The sequence below is a fragment of the Castor canadensis genome, chromosome 13 (assembly GCF_047511655.1).
Source record: "Castor canadensis chromosome 13, mCasCan1.hap1v2, whole genome shotgun sequence".
Lineage (NCBI taxonomy): Eukaryota > Metazoa > Chordata > Mammalia > Rodentia > Castoridae > Castor > Castor canadensis.
This window is the reverse complement of record NC_133398.1, coordinates 75,874,230-75,886,371: the sequence shown is the minus strand read 5'-3', so window position 1 is coordinate 75,886,371 and position 12,142 is coordinate 75,874,230. Positions and strand designations below refer to the sequence as shown.

At 34.8% G+C, this 12,142-nt stretch overlaps 1 pseudogene; it reads left to right on the top strand.

Moving 5' to 3' along the window:
* Positions 1-2,846: 2,846 nt before the first annotated feature.
* Positions 2,847-12,142, top strand: part of LOC109675916 (aldehyde dehydrogenase 1A1-like) — a 31,018-nt pseudogene continuing 21,722 nt past the window's right edge.

The window sequence follows — 12,142 nt, the reverse complement described above, 5'->3', positions numbered from 1 at the left end:
AATGGCAGAACGTACTTTTTGGGTATCTCTGAACTTGAGCATTATTTCACTAGTTTCTTCTCACTGCTGTAACAATACTTCCTAGTTTGATGGTCTGTTATGCACAGGATTACTCTCAAAAAATTTTATTTTATTTTTTCTCTCTTATAATTTTAGAGCTAGATTCACTGGTTGATATCAGCCATAAGGTTTAAAACAAAGATGTTTAAACAAAAACACTTATCCTATAGAGGCTCAAATATACCATTTCTTTTAGAGACCATAGTAACAACTGAGTTTCCTGATAGTCCCAGGTGAGAGAGACATCTACCATATCTGAGTAACATAAGACAATGACAGGCTATGTCAAGAGCAGTAGACCAGAAATTTTTGCTAGATTGAGGAAAAATGTCAGATGAACTAAAATTAGACCACAAATACACACACTCAAATTTCACTTCTATTTTTAAAATCAGCTCACCAGTGAAACACAGATTATCTTGCCTCAAACAAGGTTTGACTTTTCCAAAGTAGGAAAATCTAAATATTTAATTTTAAAACTCAAATAGGCATTAGAATTACGTGTTATCTGATAAAAGCGCAGGCTTCAAAAATACAGACTTACATACACTGCAAAAGGCTGACTCGTCAGCCATGCTTGAAGCAACAGGGTCCCAAGATGTGGCCTGTGACTAAGCAGGAAATTCAGCTTCAATGAATTGTTTAAGATTTTGAAATCAGAAAATGTGAGAGAAGAGTTGGAAGAAGTCACATTCAAGAGATGAATATTATCTTATGTTTCTTATTTCTCTCTCTTATTCTGTGTGTGTGTGCGCGTGTGTGTGATTTAACTTGTCCCTAGGAAGGAAAAGATTAAATACCCCTTGGCAAGAATCCCATGTTGAAGTATCAGCCCTGCCTCTCGCCTGCTGCATAAGCTTGACGTGCAATAAAAGTGCATTGCCCTGGGTTCAGTTTTGAAGTGTGCCTCCCCAGCCCCCTTGTTCTCACCAAAGCCAGTTCCCCACTGGAAGACAAGGAAGTGAAGAAAAATTCTCTCGCTCGTGTAGTCATTCCCAGCAATCTGCTATTCTGCAAAATAAGCTCTTGCAGTGCCTGTTACCCCCAAAATATACATCTTGGGCTGTATTGCTTCTGGACAGAAGAGATCTGCCCTTCAAATAAAGTAAAGGCTGTATAATAACTGACGTATAAATGATACTCAGTAAACATTTGTTGAAATGAAATGGGTAGATGTGGTAACCTGTCTCCAAAGCTGTTTCCTTTATACCCAGTAGTGTCTGGTCTAAGGAGACTGTTCGTTCTTACATGATTATGCCACAAAATCCAATCATGTATGGGCTAATCTAAAGAATGAGATGACATGCCAAGTGTGCTATGAAGTCTTGTGCTTCCACTTCCGGGATACCAAGTAAACTAGTGTTTGAATCCACAAACAACTGTGTAGATAGAAGCAGAAGAAGGCAACAAAACCACTGTTTCTGTTCCTCATGTTACCTAACAGCTCCTAGGCAATTGTGCATTTTACTCAAAGCACATTTATGAAAAAGAAACAAATGGCTTTTCCTAAAAGAAAAGAATTGATAGAGAGAAAGCATATTAAATAGAGCACAGGAGTTTCTATCTGCATCTCTTTTTAGAAGTCAGACTGGTCTGAAATGATATTTTTGGCCTTTTTCTCCTTAGCTCTGTGATGGTAAGCAAGCTGCTTATCATCTCACTGTCTATAAAATGGGAATATGATGTTAGGGTAGAAAGAGAAACAGAGGATCCAACACCAGATTCTTAGTTTCCCCATCCAAGTTCCATATTCAGTGAGCTGACAATTTCATTAGAAAGAAATTGTTACTGTTAATCAGAGCATCCAAAGAATTTTATGCTGCTCCCTTTTTAGCTTTTCCTTGAGGTTCAACACAATAAAGCACTGTACTTAAAATGGGAGTTGTACAGTTTCAAATTGTCCTTTATGAATGTTCTCAGCTTAAAAAATTAAGAATATAAGTTATTTGGGAGTGCTCTTTTAATTCTTTCTTTGTACAATTGTCTATAGCAATGACTGATGAATACAGCCACCTTCCAAAACCCAAGGTTGCTTTCATTTCAGATGAGTTTTCACAAATGACATTGCCATATAGTGTGCTGTGGTAGCTATGTATGGCAGTGTATTCTGAGTTCCCTCAAAGTCTTGCTGACATTTCTTTTTGCACATAGAAAATAGAGAGGTTAGGGCTCCTGAAATCATACGAGGTCTACTTCGCCAGCACTGAAGATATGAAGATACACCTGATGGATTGAATTTTTAAAGCTAATTGAAGGAGGATATAGATAGAAGGCCCTTCTTCCCCCAGCACCACCTGAGGAGATTGATTGATTTACTAACATCCCTACCCTGAGGATAACTGTGTAGTGTCTTCTTCTTCCTAGCTCCGACTGAGGGCAAATGCCCTTTTAGATTCGTTTTTAATTCTCAAATTCACTGATTCCAACTTTGTCAGAGAACCGAAAGTTACATAGTAGCATAAAAAGCATTCAAAGACAAACTCCCACCCAAACAAAAACAAAAAATGTATCTTTAGTGACCAGAGCACAGGTTTCAGCTTTGTAAATTAATTAAGCTGTATATAGTGAATTGTCTCCAGATGCAACTTTCAGCCTGGCGTGCTGGATTCTTAAGGATCTAAGTTTAAAGGCGAAGGCTTCCTTGAAACAAATAAATAGTGTCATTTATGTTCTGCTCCAAGTCTGCTCTTCTAGTCATATCCCAATATGCAAATAAACCTTAACCCTGAGCAGATAAAAAGGAAAAAGTAAAGCCAAGTGCCCTATCAGAACCAATTTGCTGAAACTTTCACCTGTGTTTCAGGAACCAAATCGGAAATGCAGTTCTCTGGAAAGCCAGACTTACCTACCCCACTCACCAATTTGAAGATTCAGTATACTAAGGTTAGTATAACTTTTTAAGTGCTGCTTTGCTTTGAGTTTATGAAGAGTATAGTAAAATGCAGGTCTGGGTTTAGTGTCTTGAACAAATAGTGTATTCTAAATCATATTAAACAATTTTTTGTAAATTTATGTATTGAAATATCTCCAAGTGAAAGGAGTTCTGTTCCGTGAGACAGGTTCACATAGAAGAAGTCAGTGGACTTTGGTAAGCAGTTTTATTAACTTCAGTACAGCCAGCCTATGTGAAAATTGAGGCAAATACTCTAGAATGGGTCAAACAAGTGAGAATTTTTTAAAAGAAAAAAACAGCACAATGAAATAATATAATTTTCCTGTATTTTAAATAAAATGAGTGTTAACATCAGATGACTTAAATGTGATAATAGTTTGAAGGCCGTTTCATAAAATTTCAATTGGACTTGTATTATTTTGCATATTTTGGGAAAGAAGCCATGCACATTTTTTTCTCCAGCCAATTTGTTGTTTTTGGAGCAGATGTGTATTGTTAACTGATAAATATTTAGAACAACAAGAGAAAGAGCCAGACCCAGACTTCAAAATCTGTAGTGAGGGATAATTAGGAAATGGATCCTATTGCTGTTGTTCTGAGAGTTTCTCTCAACTTGGCCTATCGCATAGTTAAGTCTCTTTCCTTACACATCTCAGGATTCCTAAATGAAAAATAAAACAGAAAGAAACAATCTAACCCACATCTTTTTCTCTCAAACTGGACCAGCACTGCAGTTTTTTGAACTCTTTAACATACAGAGAATGATGCTATTTTTGTATGAATAATTGTATTGGTGTGAAGAGGCAAATGAGAAGGCTTGTCCTTATCCATTTTATACCAAATCACAAATATCATAGTGTACTCATGTGCAAAATGTATAATCCTGGTAGCCATCATTTGGAATTTTTAATCACTAAGTAATTTGCATTTAGCATACTAATGAATTTAAACATTATGGAATGGTGTTTAGTACATTGTCCCTCGGGGTTTTAGCTATCAATAAATCATCCTTTAATATCAAGTAAGGACAAGTACCTGAATGAAAATACATTTTAAAACTCAGTCCATAAGTCACCCTTCTTTGAAATCTCTCTATATTGGCCAAGTGTGGTGTCTCATGCCTATAATTCTAGCTACTTGGGAGACAGAGATCAGGGGGACTATAGTTTGAAGGCAGCCCCCACAAAAAGTTAGTGAAACCCCCATCTCAACAAATAGCTGGGCATGTTGGCATGTGCCTATCATCCCAGTTATGTAGGAAGCATAAAGAAAAAGAATGTGGTGCAGGCCAGCCTAGGCAAACCAGAAGAATCTATCCCAAAAATAACTAAAGCAGACTAGACTTGGAGTATGGCACAAGTGGTAAAGTGCCTACCTAGCAGACACAGGCCTTGAGTTCTCTGAATACGAAAACAAACAAAATCAAACAACAAAACAAACAAAAACTGTATGCATCAGTTACCTGTAATAAAAATTAAATAAATAATTTAGCTTAACCATAATGTGTAAGATAAGTAAAGGGATGAAAAAATAAAAGAAATCCTGCATTTCACCAAAACATATTATATTTTTATTCATCACAAAATGGTATTTTTTAAATAAAAACACAGGAAACAACTTAAGATTCATAAAGCATTTGTTTTTTTAAAAAGTAAAAAACAAATAAAATTTAATCCCCATATTCAATTGGTATTTATTTATATATGTATTATTTATAATGGGTATTTATTAATTTCATTCCACCAGAAATTTTTATCTTGTAAAAAGTAAATGAGTTTCTAACATTCATTTCTTAGTGAAATACAAATTTAAGACCTCAAAACTTGGAACCCATACTTGTAAAATGACACTTCATGCTTTTGCCATATTTCTGCTCCTTTCCAGTGTATGCAGAACAACAAAGTTTCTGGAACCCTCTGTTTTTTCACTAAGAAAGGCTCACTAGGAAATTTAGTACCTGATCTCATTGAATTCCAATGACTTTAAAACGTCAGTGACAAAACATAACAAGAGGCAGTTTTTCTAGCAAGCTTCTTTTAAATCCCACTGTAAAGCCAGCTTTAAAGCAGTAAAATAAAGCATCAGAAAGGTGATCAATTGTGGTACCTGATCACCTGTAGCCTCAAATGTGTACGTTCAGATCACAACTGGAAAATGTGAGCAATGCTTACCCCAAATTCACAGCTATTTCAAGAAGAAAACAGTTTTAGCAACAGGTGACATTTTCTTAGTGTTGAAATGACTGGATACCTTCATGAAACTTAAACACACTACACTTTTTAGTGTGTTGTGCACTCATGCTTATGTGTATTGGTGTATGTTTATATATAAAATGTCAGAAACAATGAAAATATTTCTAGAGTATGTAGATACACATTTAGGCATATTGCATAATTCTTCATGTAAGTTTCCAGAAATTTCTAAAATTTGCTGCATAGTTAAATGTTTTTATTGTCTACATTCTCTACATTCCTACAGATCTTCATAAACAATGAATGGCATAATTCAGTGGTGGCAAGAAGTTCCCTGTCCTCAATCCTGCAACTGAGGAGGAAATCTGCCAGGTAGAAGAAGGGGATAAGGTGAGTTTCTAAATGCTGCTTCCCTGTCAGGCCAGGTTTTCTTCCATGTCACCATTCTGAGCTCCCAATCTCCATTGTAAATTCATGAAGACATGTCATGAAAATGTGGCCCTCAGGCAGGCCGGGGAAAGTTTATAAGTTATCCTTGGTCATGGAAACTAAATAGTCATGTAATGACAATGAGCTTCTGCTCTGTGCGATGTAGTTATTGTTTCATGGTATTTTCCTTGATTGTTTTACAATTGGAAAAGTGTTTAGCTTTATTATACAAAAGACTGCATAGAAAGGAATTGACCACAGAGTTAAAAAGAAGATAAATTCTTTACTCATATAAAATTCCCTCTTTATGTAGCTAGAGTATATTAAAAGGTGATATGAGTATTTAAAAACAATGTAATGCCAAGTTATTTCACTAAAAATCACTGAATTAACATTAACCAATATTTTATGACATAATTTTGAAGTGACTAAAGTTGAATAGCAAATTAAATGTTGATATATTTTAGCTAGTAATAACAAAAATGAAACCCAAATTTATATACTGACCATTTTTAAATGCTAAATCCTGTTTTAATTTAATACCTAAGGCAAATGTATGAAGGTGATACTATATTTAATTATATGTACAGATGTTAATAAAATGGAAGAACAGAAGGTTTAGTAATTTACTCAAATTGACATTGCAAATAAATCATGAAATCAGCATTTAAGCGTCATTCTCCCAACCCCAGGCAGAGTATGTGACTGGCAGGGTTATTACTTCACCTCGTGATTAATGTAAAAGTAAGACAGGGTGATGTTAAACAGCCTGAGGGGTGAAGAGAGCAAAAGGCTTCAGAATTTTGATCTGAACTGTATGTAAAAATTTGTGTTTCTAAGTTTAATTTGAAATAACTTTTCTGCTCTTTACCTGCCAAGAGATCACTAAGCTTTAAATCTGTGTATTGTAAGATATAAAGACAAAAATTTGCTACATGAAAAAACTATGATGAAATCAGCAAAATTCAGAGATGATACCATTCATGACACAATATTTCAGTTAATTGTAGCAATCACATGTTCCTGTCCAGGTTCCATTCCTTCATTACCTCAGTCCATGAGACCACAAATCTCAAGGTACTGACTAAGTCATATGGGCCTATTCCAAAACAGCAATAGACCTGGGGAACTTTCTGGATTTTCAGGAGGTTCTGAATTCAGATTGCAGTATCACCAGAACCATGTGAGACGCAGGAATAGAAGGGCAGGAGTACGGAGTTTAAACACAGGAGTCAAAAATTTGAGAAGTAGAAACAGAATCAAATGAACAGGTATCATTGGCTTTCAGATTTCATTTTCTGTGTGTGTGTTAAAGAGTTCAACTATTCATAAATTCTTCATTCCCAATGTCTTGAAGAAGAAGACTTCCCCATGTTTTCTTCCAGTAGTTTCATAGTTTCAGGTTCTTTGGGGATTCATTGATCCATCTAAGTTGATTTTTGTATATAGCAAAACGTAGGTTTATAGATTTAGTCTTCTGCATATGGATACCCAGTTTTGTCAACATCATTTATTTAACATGCTCCCTTTTCTCCAGTGTATGACTTTGATCCCTTAGTGGAAAATCAGTTGATTGTAGATGTGTAAACAGGGGCATGGATTTTGACAAGTAGATAGTTTATGATTGGAATCTGTTGTGACAATCACTTTACACCTTCATGAATTGCTAGAATGCCAAACTTGAGGAGAGAAATACTGATTGTCCCTACAAAGTGCTATAAGGACCCAGAAGTCTGTGTTCAAAGAGGCTTTCCTAGAAATAAGAGAAAAATATATTCTTACATTCAAAAAAGAAGCATGAATACCTTTAATCAGATGCTTCTAGAGATTCACACATTATTTTACATCAAACACACTTCTACTTACTTGAGTGACTCTAGCCAGGTTGAGGAGTTGAAATAAAAAAACACAGTTGTGTGAGCATAAACACACATACACACAAATGTATACACTATGTAGCCTAGGTGTGAAGGGCTGGATTAGAGACAGCAGAAAAATTGTGAACAAAATGTTTGGGCAGGTAAGATGGGGCCCAAGTACAAGAGTTTGTCCCTGGGAATGTCCATAAAAGAGAGCAGTTGCAGACATTAAAAGGGAAACCTATATGAGGAAGATTAACTTGTTAGCAAAAGACAATTGCAAGGAAGAGCATGAACTTGGTAGGTTGTTAGCCATATGAAATTATAAGAGCCTACAATAATAGAAGGCAGTGTCAATTGAAAGGAAATGTAAAAATGTAGAATTGCTGAGAGTTATTATAATGTTGTTTTGTCTTGTAGGCTATCAACAGTTGTCTTATCTAATGAGCAGTTAATCTGATGTCTGTCATGTTGAAATTGTGTATCAAGGGTTATAGTATTTAGGCTATAATACGTCTCTGTGAAGCAGCTTACCATGATTTTAAGTAAAACCTGAACCTTAAAGAAATTGTGGAAGAGCAGAACATATTCCATTTTAGAATACATAGACTCACTGTACCCATAAATTCTTCATCTGTGGATTTAATCAACAATGGATAACAATGTTAGGCTGTTGCCGACATGGACTATATAATTAGGACTACCATAGTTGTGTCTATACTGAATGTGCAGATATTTTTTCTTCTTATTATTCTCTAAACCATACATTATAACAACTCCTTACTTAACATTTACATACCACTAGGAATGCAACTAATCTAGAGATGACTCAAAGCTAAGGTTGTGCGTATATAAATACTGTGTCAATTTATATACAAGACTAGTACATTCATAAGATTAGGCTACCTATAAGTGCATCCCAAAACCAGTTCCATCTAAATACTTAGGGCCTACTGTACTTTTCAGCTTACAATACAATGAGGTGATGATTTATTGTATGTTTCATCCATTTGATTGAATACTTCACTAATCTATCACTAGTCTATTCATGATAAGAGAATGCTACACAGTGGAATGTGTATGAAATCTTTAGATGAATGGTTGGATGTTTGGATGCCTCTAAATTTACATAGCTAATAAAGAGAAATAAGAATTTAAATCCAGAATTTTTTGTTCTAAAACTATAAATTAACTATCATTGCCCTATTTCTGCTTCTGCAATATTAGAAAATAAAATGTGGGAAAAGGAAATGATCCAGAAGACATAAGCAAAAGAACTTCTTTATTTATGCCAGAATTCTTTAGGGATGTGATTTTATATGCAAGAGTTACTTGTCTTCAAGCCTGTTTTATGACTTCCATTTCAGAGGCAAAGATGCCTATGACAGCTCATATTTGGCCAAGGCCAGTAATAGAACATAGAGAAGAAGGATCCAAATGAAAGCTGTGTCATCCAGATCTTTTTATACACAAAGCTGCATTTATTTTATAAGCCCTGGTATCCAAAGACCCCACAGGTAGTCTCAGATTGCCTTTATCTCAAACAGTGCTCTCTGAATTAAATTTGGAAAAGGTTTCAACTTGTGGCATAAAACAGTGTCCATATATAAGCAATATATATGATTAATGGAATATTTAAAATAGGTACTGTCTATGTATTTCTCAAGAAAGCAAGAAATAAATACTCACACCCACCCACCCACACACACACACACACACACACATAATCCTCCCAAAAGTTTGACAGTAAGATAAACCACTACGTGATGAACTATAGTGAATGAATCTTGCTTATAGTCAGTAAAATTACCACTAGATCAGATCATACCTCTAAAAGCTCTTTTTGTACTAATTCATAATACTTTTATGATAAATGTAGATGGTCCCTGATTTATTGTGCTTTGATGTGAGAATAAGATTCAACAGCAATACACATTCAATAGAAACTTTTCTTTGAATTTTGATCTTTTCCCAGGCTAGCATATGTAATACTATATTCTCTTGCATTGCTGGGCAAGGCTCCCAACAATACATATAATCACAAAGGTAAACAACCAGTTCTATACCTCATAGTGCACTGTTCAATAAATTAAATAGGATAGTCAGTCAAGACTTCATTACAAAATGGGTTTTCAGTGTTCTGAGCACATGTATGATAGGCTAAGCTAAACTATGATGTTTGGTGAGTCAGACGTATTAAGTGCATTTCAACTTAGAATTTTTCCAACTTATCGTGTTTGTCAGGATGTGATTCTATTATATAACTCAAGGAGTATCTGTACTATAAAGCAGTTTATTTAATAGCATTTTAATTTGCTCATTTGTAAGTTTGGCTTCTTATTTGAATACACTAATAAAGAGAAAAATATCAATTTGAGGAGACATCATACTTGGATGGGTTTCAGCTTAACTGTAAGCAACGTCAAAAAATGAGTTTAATTTACTTCCTTCTACCCTAATTCTCCAACGGAATTATACAGCCTGTGAAAGCAGTTATGATTTTTGGAGTTCTGTGGTTTGGTCAGTCCTATTTACAAAACATATGTATTGTAATGATATGTACCTTTAAGATATTTGCAGATGACTTGATGTGAAAAATAAAATCACATGAAATTGTAATGAAAGAAGTGGTGACACTTATAGCAGGTATATTCTGTAGAAAATGAAAGGAAGTCTGAACAAAATCTATAGGGAATGGAGTTGCAGAACAGAGTTTGGAGACCACGTGGATTAGGAAGGAACTGAAGACTATGCCATATTTAGAAAACCACAAAGAGTCATTCCAACATACTGTACTGAAGTGTATAGAATGTGCTAGACTTTGGGCTATTTGAGTCTGTTTGTGAAAAGCCCTGGTCTGCTTTATAGAGTTATTGCCATTGGAGTTATTAATCCAACAGGTCGAGCCTACTAAATTGAATTCTTTGTAATTTACAGGCAGATGTTGACAAAGCAGTGAAGGCTGCAAGACAAGCTTTCCAGACTGGTTCTCCATGGCGTACTATGGATGCTTCGGAGAGGGGATGCCTGCTCTTTAAGCTGGCTGACTTACTTGAAAGAGATCGTCTGCTGCTAGCAGTGAGTATTGTCAATTTTGTCTTGGTGAGCACAATAAACATAGAATCGCCTTCTTCTGCTCTAGGTTAGACATTATGTGAATCTCCTAGAATGATGTATTGGGCTTCCCAAATTTATTGGCCCTGAACTATTTTAGTGGAAAATCTCCTCAGCTTTGTTATAAGTACTCAAAATATTTCTCTAAAATATATTTTATTTTTCTCTAACCTAACTCAACAAAATATTTAATAAACAGCTACTTTTTCCATTCAGGAAATACGTCTGTTCACAGTATTCATAATTAAATGCTCTCGTTTTTCATGATCATAGATGAAAATGGCAAAGAATAAAGAGATAAAATCTAATTGTTTTTATATTATAAAATATATGTTTTTATCTTTGCTGGTTGTTCTCTTTTTAACATTTTGGCAGTTATCAGTTGTGCAGAGTCAGCATATAACATGGGTAGGTGAGGGCTTTGATCAAGCCTCTCAGCCAGGCATTACAATAAAACCACTTTAACACAAACTAATATCCAGGTTGAATTTCAGAGTAAATTTTTGATAACATTAGCATCTTAGCATGGAAGTATCAAGAAGATTTTCATTTTATTTTTGAAAAATTAGAAATTATAGTTAAAGGATAATTTATTACTCAAAGACACAGATTAATTAGAAATTTGAAAAAATATAAAACCAGAGGCTATGTACAAGAAAACTGTACTAACCAAAATGTCCTATGGGAAGACAGAGACTTCACTAAAATTTGTCTTTTCTCATTTCTCTGATTTGTGGAGTGTATAGTACTGACTGCCTATGTCATCAAGAGTCCTTCAACCCATTCTACATGTGGGGGAAAAAGGGAAGGGAATCACAGTCACATAAAAATCATGTTTGCTTACTTTTAAGCATGGTGGACAGTATAATATAGACACAGAACAGCTTTAGCAGTTAATCACTTGATGATTCCTACCAGGTCACCACCCAGCAGAACACTAGACCCCAAAGAGTTCTTTAAAGCTCTACATAAGAAAAGAAGGAAAAGAAGAGAAAGGTCATTGTATAATTGTTAAATGGCTAGACGAGAAAATGTTGAACTTTAGAGTTTGACTATCAAATGATAATTATTGCAATAGTGTTCAAAGCAGGATGTTTGTATTTGAAAATTCTGCGAAGAAAATTTGTGGCTGAAAGATCCAGATTGTATAAATTGATGGTCTTCAGGTAGAAAATGGAAATTAAAAATAAGTTTTGAGGCATGATTGTCACTAACACTAAATTATCATCATAGGCATATTAAAAGTAAAATTGTGTTAGAACTCTGATCGGACCAAAAAGTCTAGGTAACATTTTTACCAGTTAGCTATATATCCAATTGTCATCAACTCCTAGAACATTGGTGACCTGGAGCTATGAGCTATTGATAGAAAAAACATTAGAGTTCACCCACCATTATCTCACTGTACATTCCACTGGGATGTTGCTATATGACCATAAACAAGTTATTTTCATTCTTTTTTTTGAAGAAGAAGGTAGACAGGATAATTTAAGATTTCTTCTAGTTCCACAATTCTCTCACACATGATTATTAGAAATATTGACTGTATATTTTTAATCTAAAACTTGTGGAATTTTGGATAAGGGGATTGATCT